Genomic DNA, 15277 nt, shown 5'->3' on the forward strand with positions numbered 1-15277 from the left:
CTCTGTACATACTGTCTTTAAATAATGGTTGATACAAGCATTGTATTAATCAATCAGGCTTGTAAAAGTCACTGAGTAGTGTTCTAAAACAATCACACTCAGGGTCCATGACTGTTCACCATTTATATGAACACATAAAACTTGTGAATTAGAAGTACTATTTTTAAACTGATAGTCACCAAATTGGACATTACTTAATACTGTAGGGAACAGAGAAAGAATACAGAAAGAACCTTGCAGAATGGATGTGGAATTGATAAATGTACTTCAATATAGTTAAATGTGAGGTGATACAATTTTGGTAAGATAAATGAAGAGACGAATTGCTCCTTGGGAAGGTAGGTCTAAAATGTGTAGAGTAGTAAAAACACCTGAGAATACAATAACACAAATCAATGAAAGGAGAGATGTAGATTAATAGGATCATACAAAAGTGCATACAAAATGCTCATGCTCATTTCTAGAGGGATAGAATTGAAAAAGAGATGCCATCTTTGATTGACATTGAAATTTGGTTAGACCACACTTGAGGTTCTGTAAACAGCTCTGTTCTTTACATTATGAAAAAGGGATATAGAGGGATGGAAAATGCAAAAAAAAACATACTGGAATGATAACAAAGCAGAGAGATTAGATTTATGAGGAAAGGTTCAACAGGCTGAGACACTTTTCTCTAAAGGGTCATATAATAGAAATTGTTAGCGCTATGGCAGGGTTTAATATCATGGAGAAAAGGGTTCCACTTTGTGGGGCACAGCAGAAGTGGAGCAATAAATGTAATATGGTAAAAACGAATACATCAACAGGATATTCAAGGGAAACACGTTTACTCAGCATGACTAGAATGTGGAATATCAGATGGAATAGTTCAGGTAACTAGTGAAGATCCTGTTTAAAAACAAGAAATTGGAGTAGACCATTTGCCTTTCAAACCTACTTTGTCATTTAATAGGATCATAGCTGCTCAGCTGACCCACTTGCTCTTCATAAACATTGCCTTGATTGTGGATCAAAACTTTGCTTAACTCAGCCTTGAGTATACTCAATGACCAGCCTCTACTGTTCAGTAGACTTGGAGAGTTCCAAAGATTAATAAATCTCTGAAAACAGAAATTCCTCCAAATTTCTATCTTAAATGAGAGATCCCTTCTTTTTAATCTGTGCCTCCCGGGTTCTAGATTCCTCTATAAAGTGGAAAGATCCTTTCAGCATTCATCCTGTCAAGTCTCTCAGGATCCTTTGTTTCAATATGATTACCTCTCATTAATCTGAACTGCAAAGAGTATTAGCACAACCTGCTCAATCTTTTTTTAAAAAGACAATTCCTTCATCCCAGGATTTGGAGGTGCCGGTGTTGGACTGGGTGGACAGAGTTAAAAATCACTCAACACCAGGTTATAGTCCAACAGGTTTATTTGGAAGCACTAGCTTTCGAAGTACTGCTTCTTCATCAGGTGTCTTCTTGGAGATCCTCTCCACTTTGAGCCAGCAGATAGTTGTGTTGATGCCAGACATGATTTGGAGATGCCTGGTGTGGACTGGGGTGACAAAGTTAAAATCACACAATACCAGGTTTTGGTCCAACAGGTTTATTCGGAAGCACTGGTGTTCAAAATGCTGATTCTTTATCAGGTGGTTGATGAAGAAGCAGTGCTTTGAAAGCTAGCACTTCCAAATAAACCTGTTGGACTATAATGTGGTGTTGTGTGGTTTTAACTTCATCCCTTCATCGTAGGGAAGCTTTTCTGAACTGCTTCCAATGCACGTGTATGCCTTCTTAAGTAAGGAGACCAAAAATATACGCAGTACTTAGGTGTGGATTCACCAGAGCTCTGTACGTTGTAACAAGACTTCCTTATTTATATACTACAGCCCCTTTCAATAAAGGCCAACATTCCATTTCCATCTCTAATGACTTGCTGTACCTTTAAGCATGATCCTTGACCTCCTCCATTGCCACAATGAATCAGACCGCAAATTGGAGGAACAATACCCCATCTTCCGCTTGGGCAGCCTACAGTCCAGAGGACTCAACATTGAATTCTCCAATTTCAAAAAACCATCCTTTCCATTTCCCGACTCCCTTCCCAGCCCCTCCCCCTTCCTTCCATTCCATTCCTCCAATCGACCCTCCCTTCCAGCTACCAACGGGATTCATTCTTCCTATCGACCAATCAGATCATACCCTCTACCTGTGTTCACATATCTCTACCTCATCATTCCACACCCCCCCCCCTTTATCTGCAGCTCCCCTTACAACCATGCCCAGTCCTGAAGAAGGGTTACAACTGGAATGTTGACTTCTCCACTTCCTGATGCTGCCTGGCTTGCTGTGTTCTTCCAGCCTTCTGCTTGTCTACCTTGGTCCTATTGGATGGCAGAGCAGGTTTGAGAGGCTAAACGGCTTACTTCTGTTCTTATTTTTTATGGTCCCATTATCTAACTTTTTACCTATGCTCCCATTATCCCTTTTTATTCCATGAACTTTCAACTCTCCCGACAAGCCGGTTATGTAGCACTTTATCAAATGCTTTTTGAGAGTCAATGCATATCACATCCTCAACTCCATTTTCCTGCTTTATCCCCATAATCCCCATTCCCTTACTGATTAATCATATAAATATATTCAAATATTTAAGGAAAATATTACTGCTGTAACGAGAGAAGATATTTCTGAAAATATATGGTTGAAATTAGAAATTTAAAAAAGTGATCACCTGGAGATCGTACTATAGACCCCCCAATAGTCAGAGCGAAATTGAGGAACAAATATGTAGGCGATCACAGATATGTGCAAGGGGATTTTAATTTTCAAAACTACCATAGTGTTAAAGGTTTGGATGGTGAAAAAACTGTTAAATGTGCACAACATTTAAAAGGCATCTGTATGGGTGTATCAGTAGGAAGGGTATAGAGGGATATGGTGCGAATGCTCGCAAATGGAACTAGATTTGTTTGGGATATCTGGTTGGCATGGAGGAGTTGGACCAAAGGGTCTGTTACTGGGCTGTACAGCCTTAAGAAAATTTTCTTTATCAATAAGTAAAGTTTTCAAATTGAAGTAAGGCAAATTTTAATGGTATGAGACAAGAACTTTCAAAACTTGATTAGAGCAGACTGTTCACAGGTAAAGGGATCTATACGTGGAGGCTTTCAAAATTGTGATTATGAGAGTTCAGAGTCATTAAGGTCCTGCTAGAGTGAAAGCTAAGGCTGATTGGATTAGAGAACAATGGATGAGTAAAGATATTGTCAAGAATAAAAAGGAATCTTATATTAAATATTGACAACTGGGTTTAAATGAATCTCTTGCACAGTATAAAGAGTAAAGCAGTATTCTTAAGTGGAGATCAGGAAGGCAAAGAGAAGATTTGGGTAGACTTGACAAATAAAGGTTAAGGATAGGAGGTGGCATAGTAACTCAGTGGTTAGCACTGCTGCTTCACAGCAGCAGGGATGCAGGTTTGATTCCAGTTTCAGGCATCTGTCTGTGTGGAGTTTGCATGTTCTCCCTGTATCTGTGTGGGATTCTGCTGGATGCACCGGTTTCCTCCCATACTCCAAAGGTGTGCAGGTTAGGTGGATTGGCCATGCTAAATTACCTATAGTGTCCAGGGACATGTAGGTTAGGTGTGCTAACCATAGTAAATGCAGAGTTACAGGGACAGAGTAGGGGGATGAGTCTGGATGGGGATGCTCTTTGGAGTGTTGGTGTGGACTTGATGGGCTGAATGGCCTGTTTCTACACTGTGGGGATTCCTACAAGAGCAAGACAGCAATTAGAGAGTGAGTGGGGCCGCTTCAAGATGAAAGGGGTCACCTTTATGTTAATATTAAATGAATATTTTGCATCGGTGTTTACTGGAGAAAGAAATGGAGACTAGAGAACTCATGGAAATAAACTGAAAACAAAAAGTGCTGGAGATCACAGCGGGTCAGGCAGGATCCATGGGGAAATAAATATTGATGTTTTGAAAACAATTCACATTACAGAAGAGAAAGTGCTGGAGGTCTTAGAAAACAAAGGTGGATAAATCTCCTGCACGTCATTTGGTTCTGGATGTAGGTTTGCTCGCTGAGCTGGGAGGTTCACTTCCAGGCGTTTCGTCACCCTACTAGGTAACATCTTCAATGGGCCTCAGGTGAAGCAGTGTACTGATTCCTGCTTTCTATTTATATGTTTGGGTTGGTGATGTCATTTCCAGTGGTGATGTCATTTCCTGTTCTTTTTCTCAGGGGTGGTAGATGGGGTCTAGTTCGATGTGTTTGTTGATAGAGTTCTGGTTGGAATGCCATGCTTCTAGGAATTCTCGTGCGTGTCTCTGATTGGTTTGTCCTAAGATGGATGTGTTGTTCCAGTCAAAATGGTGTCCTTCCTTATCTGTATGTAAGGATATTAGTGAGAGAGGGTCATGTTCTGTGGCAAGTTGGTGTTCATGTATCCTAGTGGCTAGTTTTCTGCCTGTTTGTCCAATGTAGTGTTTGTTAAGTTCTTGCATGGTATTTTGTAAATGATATTAGTTTTGCTCGTTGTACAACTGTAACAAACAGGCAGAAAACTAGGCACCAGGATACATGAACACCAACTAGCCACAAAACAACATGACCCTCTCTCACTAATATCCTTACATACAGGTAAGGAAGGACACCACTTTGACTGGAACAACACATCCATCTTAGGACAAACCAATCAGAGACACGCACGAGAATTCCTAGAAGCATAGCAATCTAACCAGAACTCTATCAACAAACACATCGAGTTAGACCCCATCTACCACCCCCTGAGAAAAAGAACAGGAAATGGCATCACCACAGGAAATAACATCACCATCCCAAAGAAACCCAAACATATAAATAGAAAGCAGGAATCATGTACACTGCTTCGCCTGAGGCCCACTGAAGAGGTTACCTAGTAGGGTGATGAAACGCCTGGAAACGAACCTCCCAGCTCAGTGAGCAAAACTACATCTAAATCCTCAACCTGAGCTACAAATCTTTTCAAAACTTGCTAAGACCTCATTTAGTGTATCCCAGGATGTTGTAGGATTTATGGAGGGCTCTTTACAGAAATATTTGTATAATCTATAACTATGGGTGAGGTGCTGGATGATTGGAGAATGGCTAACGTTCCTTTGTTTAAGAAGGGATGTAAGGAGAAGCCTGAGAACTATAGACCTGCGAGTCTGACTTCGGTGGTGGGTAAGTTGTTGGAAGTGATTCTGAAAGATAGGATATGCATTTGGAGATGCAAGGAATGATTAGGGATAGTCAGCATGGTTCTGTGTGAGGGAAATAATGTCTCACAAACTCGATTGACTTTTTTGAGGAAATGACCAGAAAAATGGAGGTGGGCAGAGCAGTAGACGTTGTTTACTTGGACTTTAGTAAAGCCTTTGATAAGGTTCTGCATGGTAGACTGATTAGTAAAGTTTGATCACATGGGATTCAAGGTGAGCTTGCCAACTGGATACAAAATTGGTTTAACAGCAGAGACAGAGAGTGATGGTCAAGGGGACCAGCTGGGCCCACTTTTGTTTATCATTTATATAAATGACTTAGATGAGAATATGGAAGGCATGGTGAGGAAGTTTGCAGATGACACCAAGGTTAGTGGTATAATGGGCAGTGAAGAAGGGTACCTAAAATTACAAAGAGATCTTGATCAACTGGGTCAATGGGCTAAGGAGTTTCAAATTGAATTTAATTTGGATAAATGAAAGCTATTGCATTTGGTAAAACAAACAAGAGCAAGACTTAGACAATTAAAAGTACAGCATTGGGTAGTGTTGTAGAAGAGAGAGGACAGTTCAGTACATAATCGTTTGAAGTTTGTGTCAAATGTTAAGAAAGCTTTTAGCACACTTACCTTCATTGCTCAAACCACGGAGTACAGGATTTGGGACATTATGTTGAGGTTTTATAAGACAGTAGTAAGGCTTCTTCTGCCGTAGTGTGTCTGGTTCTGGTCGCCCTGTTATAGGAAGGATATTATTAACCTGGAGAGGGTTCAGAAGAGACTTATCATCAGGATGTGGCGGGTATAGAGGATTTGAGATATGTAGAGGGACTGGATAGGGTGAGACACTTTTCCACTGGAGCATAAGACATTTATAAAATCATGAGGGATATAGATAAGGTGATTGGCAGGTGTCTTATCCCCAGGGTGGAGAATTTCAAGACTAGGGGGCATATTTTTAAGGCAAGAGGAGAACAATTTAAAAATGACATGATGGACAATTTTTTTTATATAGAGAGAGTGGTTTGCGTGCGAAATGAACTTCCAGAGGAAGTGGTAGATGCGGGTATACTTACAACGTTTAAAAGATATTTGGATAAGTACATGAATAAGAAATGTTTGGAGGGATAATGTGCAGGCAGGTGGGTCTTGTTTAGTTTGGGATTATGGTGAACATGGACTGGCTGGATATAAGATCTGTTTCTATGCTTATGACTCTATAACCCAACCTTTACAGCCTTCTGCAGTAAAGAATTCCACAGATTAGCAAACCCCAGGTTAAAAAACAAATCCCCTCACCTCTGTCTTAAATGTATGGTGAAGTTTAAATCGAATTAGCTAGTTCTCCCTGGATCCCATGTAACCTAACCTTCATGATTAGTCTTTCATATGGGACCATGTCAAAGGCCTTACTAAAGTCCAAATAGAGAACATCTGGTGCCCTACCCTCATCTATCCTCTTGGTTACCTTTTTGAAAAGCTCCAAAAGATCTGTCAGATAGGACTTTCCACCCACACATCCATGTTGACTATCCTTAATCATCTATTACTATCCAAATGTTGGTTTATCCTGTCCCTCAGTATCCTCTCCAACAACTTACCTACCACTGACGTCAGGCTTACTGGCCTATAGTTCCCTGGCTTGTATTTACTACCTTTCTTAAACAACGGATCAACATTAGCCACCCTCCAGTCTTCTGGAACATCACCAATGGCCAAAGATGAAGCAAAGATCTCTGCAAGGGCCTCTGCAATTTCTTCCTTCACCTCCCACAACATCCGAGGATGGACTTGACCAGGCCTAGGGAATTTATTTACCTTAATGCGCTTTAAGGCTGCTGACACCTCCTCTCGGGTAATATGTATACTGTCCAAAACATTTCCACTTGTTTTCTTTATTTCCTTAGCATCCATGATTCTCTTCTCAGTAAATACAGAGAAATATTCATTAAAAATCTCCCCCATTTCCTGTAGCTCCTCACATAGATGGCCATGCTGATCTTTGTGGGACCTATTGTCTCCCTCGCCATCCTTTTACTCTTATTATAGCTATAGAACCACTTGGGATTATCTTTAATCTTATCTGCCAGATGCATCTCATACCTTTTTGCTCTTCTGATTTCTCTTTTAAAGTGTGCTCCCACACTTTTTATAATCATCTAGGATGAGCCTTGAGCCTAATAGCTTAAACGCAATGCATGCCTTCTTTTTCCTGACCAGAGCCAGGGATGCCTGAACCTGCCAGTTTTCCCTTCACCCTAACAAGGGCATACTGTCCCTGCACTCTTAATATCACACTTTTAAAAGCCTCCCATTTGCCAATTGTTCCTTTTACTTTAAACAGACTCACCCAATCGACCCCTGCTAGATCCTGCCTAATGGCCCCAAAATTGGCCATCCTCTAATTTAGCACCTTAAGCTGTGGACCTCTCTTATCGTTATTCATAACTATGTCAAAACTAAGAAAGTTATGGTCACTGGACCAAAGTGCTCTCTGACTGACACTTCAGTCATTTGCCCAACCTTGTTTCCTAAGAGGAGGTCCAGTGTACATCCACTCCCACCCAGAGTAGGACCATCTACATATTCATTTCGGAAACTTTTACACTCTAGGTGGCTCAGTTAATACAGGGAAAATTAAAATCTCCAACCAATACTACTCTATTATTTTCGCAACTATCTGCAATCTCTCTACACATCTGCTCCTCTAGTACTCGCTAGCTATTTGGGGGTCTACAATACAGTCGCAACAAAGTGACCATCCCCTTCTTGTTTCTAACTTCTAACCATATGGCCTCATTTGATGATCCTTTAAGAATACCCTCTCTAAGTACTGTTGTTATGGTCCCCCTTTTCAAAAGGGCAACTCCCCCTCCTTGCTTACTGGCATTTCTGTCATACCTGTATCTTTTATATCCTTCAACATTTATATTGTTAATAAAAGGTTAATTACAAATCATGTTTAACAAATTAAAAATTAATCCACATTGTCCAAATGACTATTCATTTATCTTAGATTATTATATCTAAATGCTTTCCTACCAAAGTTAAACCAATTGATCTGTAATTGTATTTCACAACACCAGCTGATAGTCCAACAGGTTTATTTGGAAGTACAAGCTTTTGAAGCATGGCTCCTTCGTCAGGTAGCTAGTGGGGCAGGTTAATTGGACATGGAATTTGCAATAAAACATCAAAGTGTCATACAACTGATACAATGTATTCAACAAATTTAGATTGTTGTTAAGTCTTTAATCACTTAGACTCACTTAACAGCAAGTTAATTTGTTCAATCTATTGCATCAGTTGTATGACACTTTGATCTTTTACTATAAATTCTGTGCCCTTTGATACTGCTCCACTAGCTACCTGACAAAGCAGCAGCATTTCAAAAGCTTGTCTTACAAATAAACCTGTTGGGCTACAACCTGGTGTTGTGATTTTTAACTTTGTCCACCCCAGTCCAACACCTCCACGTCATTGTTGTATTTATTATTGCACCATTTTTGAGTGGAATGCAAAATTTGCTTTTCTCAAGTCCTCTGGCACCATCCTCAATTTCTTTTCCTAAAGAATATACTTTCCTGAGTGCTGGTATAATGAAGATTCACAAAATAGATTCCTAGAAGGAGAAGGTGTCCTACAGGCAGAAATTTAGTAGAATTTTGAGGTATGCTGTGGAGTTTAGAACAACAAGGGTAGTTTCATTGAAACAGAGTCGTAGAAATATACAGCGTGGAAATAGACCCTTCAGTCCAACTCGTCCATACTGACCAGATATCATAACCTAATCTAGTACCATTTTCCAGCACTTGGCCCATATCTGTCTAAACCCTTCCTATTCATTTACCTATTCAGATGCCTTTTAGAATGTTATAATTGTACCAGCCTCCACCACTTCCTCTAGCTGCTCATTCCATACACGCACCACCCTTTGTGTGAAAGAGTTGTCCCGTAGGTCATTTTTAAAATTTTCCCTTCTCACGCTAAACCCATGAGCCCTCTAGTTCTGGATTCCCCCATACCAGGGAAGAGACCTTGTCTATTTAATCTGTCCATGCCCCTCATGATTTTATAAATTTCTATAAGGTCACCCCTCAGCCTGTGATGCTCCAGGGAAAGCAGCCCCAACCTATTCAGCCTCTCCCTGTAGCTCAATCCCTGGAGCATCACAGGCTGAGGGGTAACCTTATAGAAATTTATAAAATCATGAGGGGCATGGACAGATTAAATAGACAAGGTCTTTTCCCTGTAGTGGGGGAATCCAGAACTAGAGGGCTCATAGGTTTAGCGTGAGAAGGGAAAATTTTAAAAATGACCTACGGGACAACTCTTTCACACAAAGGGTGGTGCATGTATGGAATGAGCAGCTAGAGGAAGTGGTGGAGGCTGGTACAATTATAACATTCTAAAAGGCATCTGAATAGGTAAATGAATAGGAAGAGTTTAGACAGATATGGGCCAAGTGCTGGAAAATGGTACTAGATTAGGTTATGATACCTGGTCAGTATGGATGAGTTGGACTGAAGGGTCTATTTCCACGCTGTATATTTCTATGACTCTGTTTCAATGAGACTACCCTTGTTGTTCTAAACTCCACAGCATACCTCAAAATTCCATTAAATTTCTGCCTGTAAGACACCTTCTTCTTCTAGGAATCTATTTTGTGAATCTTCATTATACCTGCACTCAGGAAAGTATATTCTTTAGGAAAAGAAATTGAGGATGGTGCCAGAGGACTTGAGAAAAGCAAATTTTGCATTCCACTCAAAAATGATGCAATAATAACCCACACCAATCAACCACACCGCCCCGTTGCCCAACATTTCAACTCCCCCTCCCACTCTGCCGAGGACATGGAGGTCCTGGGCCTCCTTCACCGCCGCTCCCTCACCACCAGACGCCTGGAGGAAGAACGCCTCATCTTCCGCCTTGAAACACTTCAACCCCAGGGCATCAATGTGGACTTCAATAGTTTCCTCATTTCCCCTTCCCCCACCTCACCCTAGTTCCAAACTTCCAGCTCAGCACAGTCCCCATGACTTTTTGCCCGGACTTGTCCTACCTGCCTATCTCCTTTTCCACCTATCCATTCCACCGTCTCCTCCCTGACCTATCACCTTCATCCCCTCCCCCACTCATCCATTGTACTCTATGCTACTTTCTCCCCACCCCCACCCTCCTCTAGCTTATCTCTCCACGCTTAAGGCTCACTGCCTTTATTCCTGATGAAGGGCTTTTGCCCGAAACGTCGATTTCGCTGCTCCTTGGATGCTGCCTGAACTGCTGTGCTCTTCCAGCACCACTAATCCAGAATCTGGTTTCCAGTATCTGCAGTCATTGTTTTTACCTCAATCAAACCCTCCAGCCCTGCCAACATCCTTGTTAATCTTTTCTGAACCCTTTCAAGTCTCACAACATCTTTCTGATAGGAGGGAGACCAGAAATGCATGCAATATTCCAAAAGTCTTGATCTTGAGCAGGTCTAACAGGGTAGAAGCTGAGTCCCAACTGTGACATTAGAATAACATCAAGTAGAATGTACAACTAGAGAGATAATGGGAACTAACATCACTACTTTATTGTGTAGCTAGAGTGAGGTACTTTGATTAATATAGTTGGACATGATGATAAGCTAACAGAAACATAATTAAAAGAAATCTAAAAATCCACGGACCCTGAGGTTCGTGGGCATTCGAGAATCAGCTTTCACAGTGTCATGGTTTTTTTGTTTGCAAATAAAAGACCTACTTCTTGAAGAGCTCTCTGTGTCTCCGGGAGTTTCTCTATATTTTCTCCACAACATGATCTAAATAGATAATTTCCAGGAACGCGTATGACTTCAGTCAAGTATCGAGCAGGATACCTGTGGTGTCAATTGGTGGAATGTTTAGACTGTTGAGTTTACAAACAAACCAGATGTTAGTGGCTTAGCTTATGACTTCTGTTCAGCATAGAAGAATCAGACATTCAGTTCAGAGAGGAGAACAGTTTCACTGAGGAGGAGAAAGACCTTTTAGTTCAATAAGAACCAGTCATCTTAGTTGAAGTGCTACTAGTTTGTGGAGCTTCCAAGCTGGGAGACTTTGTAGAGAAGTTTTCAAGTTGTTAGCACTGAAAAAATGTAAGAATTGTTAAAAAAGATTCATACCAGCAGATTTGGAAAGAAATCATAAATGTGTGTCAGCAGTCCAAGGCAAAGAAACTAGGAAGACAAGAGTTAAGTAAAAAGAAAAACATAATGAAGAGTTGAGATCGGAGAGATATTTCTCTGGAAATGAGTATCCAGATAATGGTGGGAAATAATTTGAACATTGTATTGTTGTTTATGTTGGTATTTAACTGTGTTTTTGTGTGTATAATAAGAATCAACTATAGCCTCCTAAAAATATATTTCAGTGACTAACCACTGTGATAACCAACTGTAAAAATTGAACAAATGATCTCTCAAGATTGGTCTTATTATGAGATCTGACATCCATTATTAACATCAGCTGGGATTGTAACAATTTCATACCTTCCAGAATGTCAATCACCACTCCCACCCTGCACCAACAGGGTTTGTCCACTCCCCACACCCTACCCCATTTCCCATGACATTGCTCTTTTTTTTCCTCATTGAAAATGGTTTTTCTCTTTTTGTGCTCATCAGGTGCAATGTCATTTCTTCTCACCTCTATATATGTGTCCCCTATAAACCTTCTAGATTTCCATCAAATGCCTGTCTATTCTACTCCTGGAGATTCCTCTTCTTACCATTGTTGCAAAGGCTTGCATTCATTGTGTAACCTTCAGCATAAAATTTAATTGTTATTATTGTAAAAATGTTACTAAAACTCAAATACTTAATTTTTATTCCACTTCACTTCTATCTTAGAAAATTGTAGCGATTGAAACCAGGTTCACCTCATTGACTATGAGGTCATTGATTGGGGTTGTTAACTTGGGGACTGAAGAGTGTGGTGCTGGAAAAGCATAGCCAGTCAGGCAGCATCCAAGGAGCTGGAGATTCAATGTTTCAGGCATAAGCCCTTCATCAGGGCTTTTGCTTGAACCGTTGACTAAGCCCTGATGGACTTATGCCTGAAACATCGATTCTCCTGCTCCTCAGATGCTCCCTGACCAGCTGTGCTTTTCCAGCACCACATTCTTTGACTATGATCTCCAATATCTGCAATCCTCATTTTCTCCTAGTTGTTAACTTGGGCCATTCAGAAAGTCCTAGCTGATTAATATAACCAAGAGATGAGGAGTCCAACCACACACGCCTGGAACAAGGAGAGGAAGCTAAACATCCTGTTGACAGGTACTTCAGGTGTTGGAAAGACTGCCCTTGGTAAAGAGTTGACCGGAAAAACTGGATTGGCATACATTAAATGTGGAAGAGCTTGCAAAAGAAGGTAATCATAATGATTGTTATGTTGAAGAATACTCTTGTCCCATTCTGGATGATGACAGGGTAGTTGATGAACTTGATGATAAGACGAGTGAAGGTGGAATAATCGTAGATTACCATGGTTGTGACTTCTTTCCAGAGCGCTGTGTTTGTACTTTGTACAGATAATTCAATTTTGTGTGACAATTGGAAAACAGGAGTTACAGTGGAAAGAAACTTGAGGACAACATACAGTGTGAGATTTTCCAGACTATATATGAAGCAGCTATGGAATCATATCAGGAGGAGATTGTCCATCAGTTACCCAGTAACACACCTGAGGACCTGGACATAAACTTGGTTCAAATCATACAATGAATTGACAATTATAAATGTCCTTGTTCTAAAAAGATGCACTTGTGTATAAATGTCAAATATAATCTGACAAAACAGCTGATTTCTTTGAGCTGCCTTTACAGTGGTATTTTCAGCAGCAGAAAAACAAAGGATTTTAGGCTATATAGAGATTTAATTAATTATCAAATATTTACATTCAAAATTCAATGGTGCTCAATGTAAATATTTTGCTTATGAATTAACATGATGAAAGTTGGCATTTTTTCCTTGATAAATTGTCTATTCTAAACGAACCACTTAAGTAAACCCATTTTTAAAAATGATCAATATATAAAATATTCTGCATTGAGGAGAGACACAAGTTGCAGAAGCTTTTCATCAGCACAGATGCAAGAATGCCAAATTTACACCAACTGTATTCCCAGTGCTTTCTCCATGGTAGTTGCCCTGCCAACCAATCAGAATCTTTTTCTCCTGTAGCATAAATTATTGATTGTCCAAGTTTGGCAAACTTGTGTTTTTGTGTTGATGAATAAGTTCTAGATGTATTCAAGATACACTATTCCATATTCCTCTTTGGAAGGGGAAAGGCAAGACTAATTTAAGACAGATGAGGTCTTAAACTTGAACCGGAAAGTTTAGATACAATTATGGCACCAAAGTGAAAAGGTGACTGGATATTTGTTCAAAGTAGATGTGACCACTCACTCAAACTTAATATGTTGTGCTGTTTTACTCAGTTGGTGTTAGATTTTAAATTATGCATCAAGTACTATTTTGATTTTAAAGTACTCATTCTGTTTTCTCTATTCTAACTTATCAACCCATAAAGTATTGGTCATGTTTTACTAAAAACAAAACCAAGAGATGAGAATCTCCTCAGTTCAGGTGAATGACTCAAAGCTACCTGGCCACAACCAGTGTACTGTGCATGAGTAAATAAAGGGTGACTTGATGATGGGATACCGGCCTCTATGCAGTTATTTCAAATACATTGCAGGAAGCAACTTATATAGTAAATATCTGTATCAAACAAACAAGCCATGTATTTTCAGAAAGACAAGTTAGCTTCAAAACCACCTTTCAGAAGCACTTTACCAAAGGTCACAGAGGTCTTAAAGACTAGCATCCCTTGTGATTCTATTTCAATTAGAATTGTAAATAAATGAGGCAAATCATTTAAGATTGGAGGATTAATTTGGCACAGAATTAACTTGCCCCATTAGGTTTAATCATTATTGTCTTATGTTATGTAGAGCTAAGAAGCGAAAGATCATTTTTATTGGTGTCTTGCCAAACTGGAACACAGTATTTCATTACTGTGGAGTAAGTTTTGTAGAACATTGAGAGTGAAGATATTTTTGCAAAGAGCTTCAGCTCAGGTTGTGTATGTAGATGTTGGTTTGCTCGCTAAGCTGGTGGGTTGTAAATGTAAACATTTTGTAACCGTTATTAGGTAACATCAGTCCAACTGCTGTGAAGCATTGTTGTTCTACTCCGCTTGATATTCATATTATCCGGACTGTTAAGGTGGGTTGTGTCATTTCTGGTTTTGCTCTGCCATGGTTTTAGATGGGCTCTATTTCTACATGCTGGTTGATGGCATTCCAGGTTGAAAGCCAGACCTTTTGGAATTCCCATGCATGTCTCTGGCTAACTTGTCCTAGGATGGTTACATTGTACCAGTAAAATTGATGGCCATCCTCAATGCATGCAGAAATAGACCCCATATAAAACCATTGCAGAGAAAAACCAGAAATGACACAACCCACCTTAACAGACGGAATAATATGAATATCAAGCGGAATGAATTCTGGATTAGTGGTGCTGGAAGAGGACAGCAGTTCAGGCAGCATCCAAGGAGCTTCAAAATCGACGTTTCGGGCAAAAGCCCTTCATCAGGAATAAAGGCAGTGAGCCTGAAGCATGGAGAGATAAGCTAGAGGAGGGTGGGGGTGGGGAGAAAATAGCATAGAGTACAATGGGTGAGTGGGGGAGGGGATGAAGGTGATAGGTCAGGGAGGAGACGGTGGAGTGGATAGGTGGAAAAGGAGATAGGCAGGTAGGACAAGTCCGGACAAGTCATGGGGACAGTGTTGAGCTGGAAGTTTGGAACTGGGGTGAGGTGGGGGAAGGGGAAATGAGGAAACTGTTGAAGTCCACATTGATACCCTGGGGTTGAAGTGTTCCGAGGTGGAAGATGAGGCGTTCTTCCTCCAGGCGTCTGGTGGTGAGGAAGTGGCGGTGAAGGAGGCCCAGGACCTCCATGTCCTCGGCAGAGTGGGAGGGGGGAGTTGAAATGTTGGGCC

The 15277-nt window shown here is 40.4% G+C and overlaps 1 protein-coding gene and 1 pseudogene across 3 annotated transcripts in view; one reads left to right on the forward strand and one right to left on the reverse strand.

Moving 5' to 3' along the window:
- pip4k2aa (phosphatidylinositol-5-phosphate 4-kinase, type II, alpha a) overlaps window positions 1-15277 on the reverse strand; it is a 246388-nt gene that overhangs the window by 186649 nt on the left and 44462 nt on the right. The gene's annotated exons all lie outside the window — the stretch shown is intronic.
- On the forward strand, window positions 12482-14540 carry LOC122550032 (adenylate kinase isoenzyme 6 pseudogene; annotated as a pseudogene).

This window comes from Chiloscyllium plagiosum, unplaced genomic scaffold (assembly GCF_037043375.1).
Source record: "Chiloscyllium plagiosum isolate Xiang-an unplaced genomic scaffold, Cpla_swu_hap1 HiC_scaffold_5, whole genome shotgun sequence".
Classification (NCBI taxonomy): Eukaryota; Metazoa; Chordata; class Chondrichthyes; order Orectolobiformes; family Hemiscylliidae; genus Chiloscyllium; species Chiloscyllium plagiosum.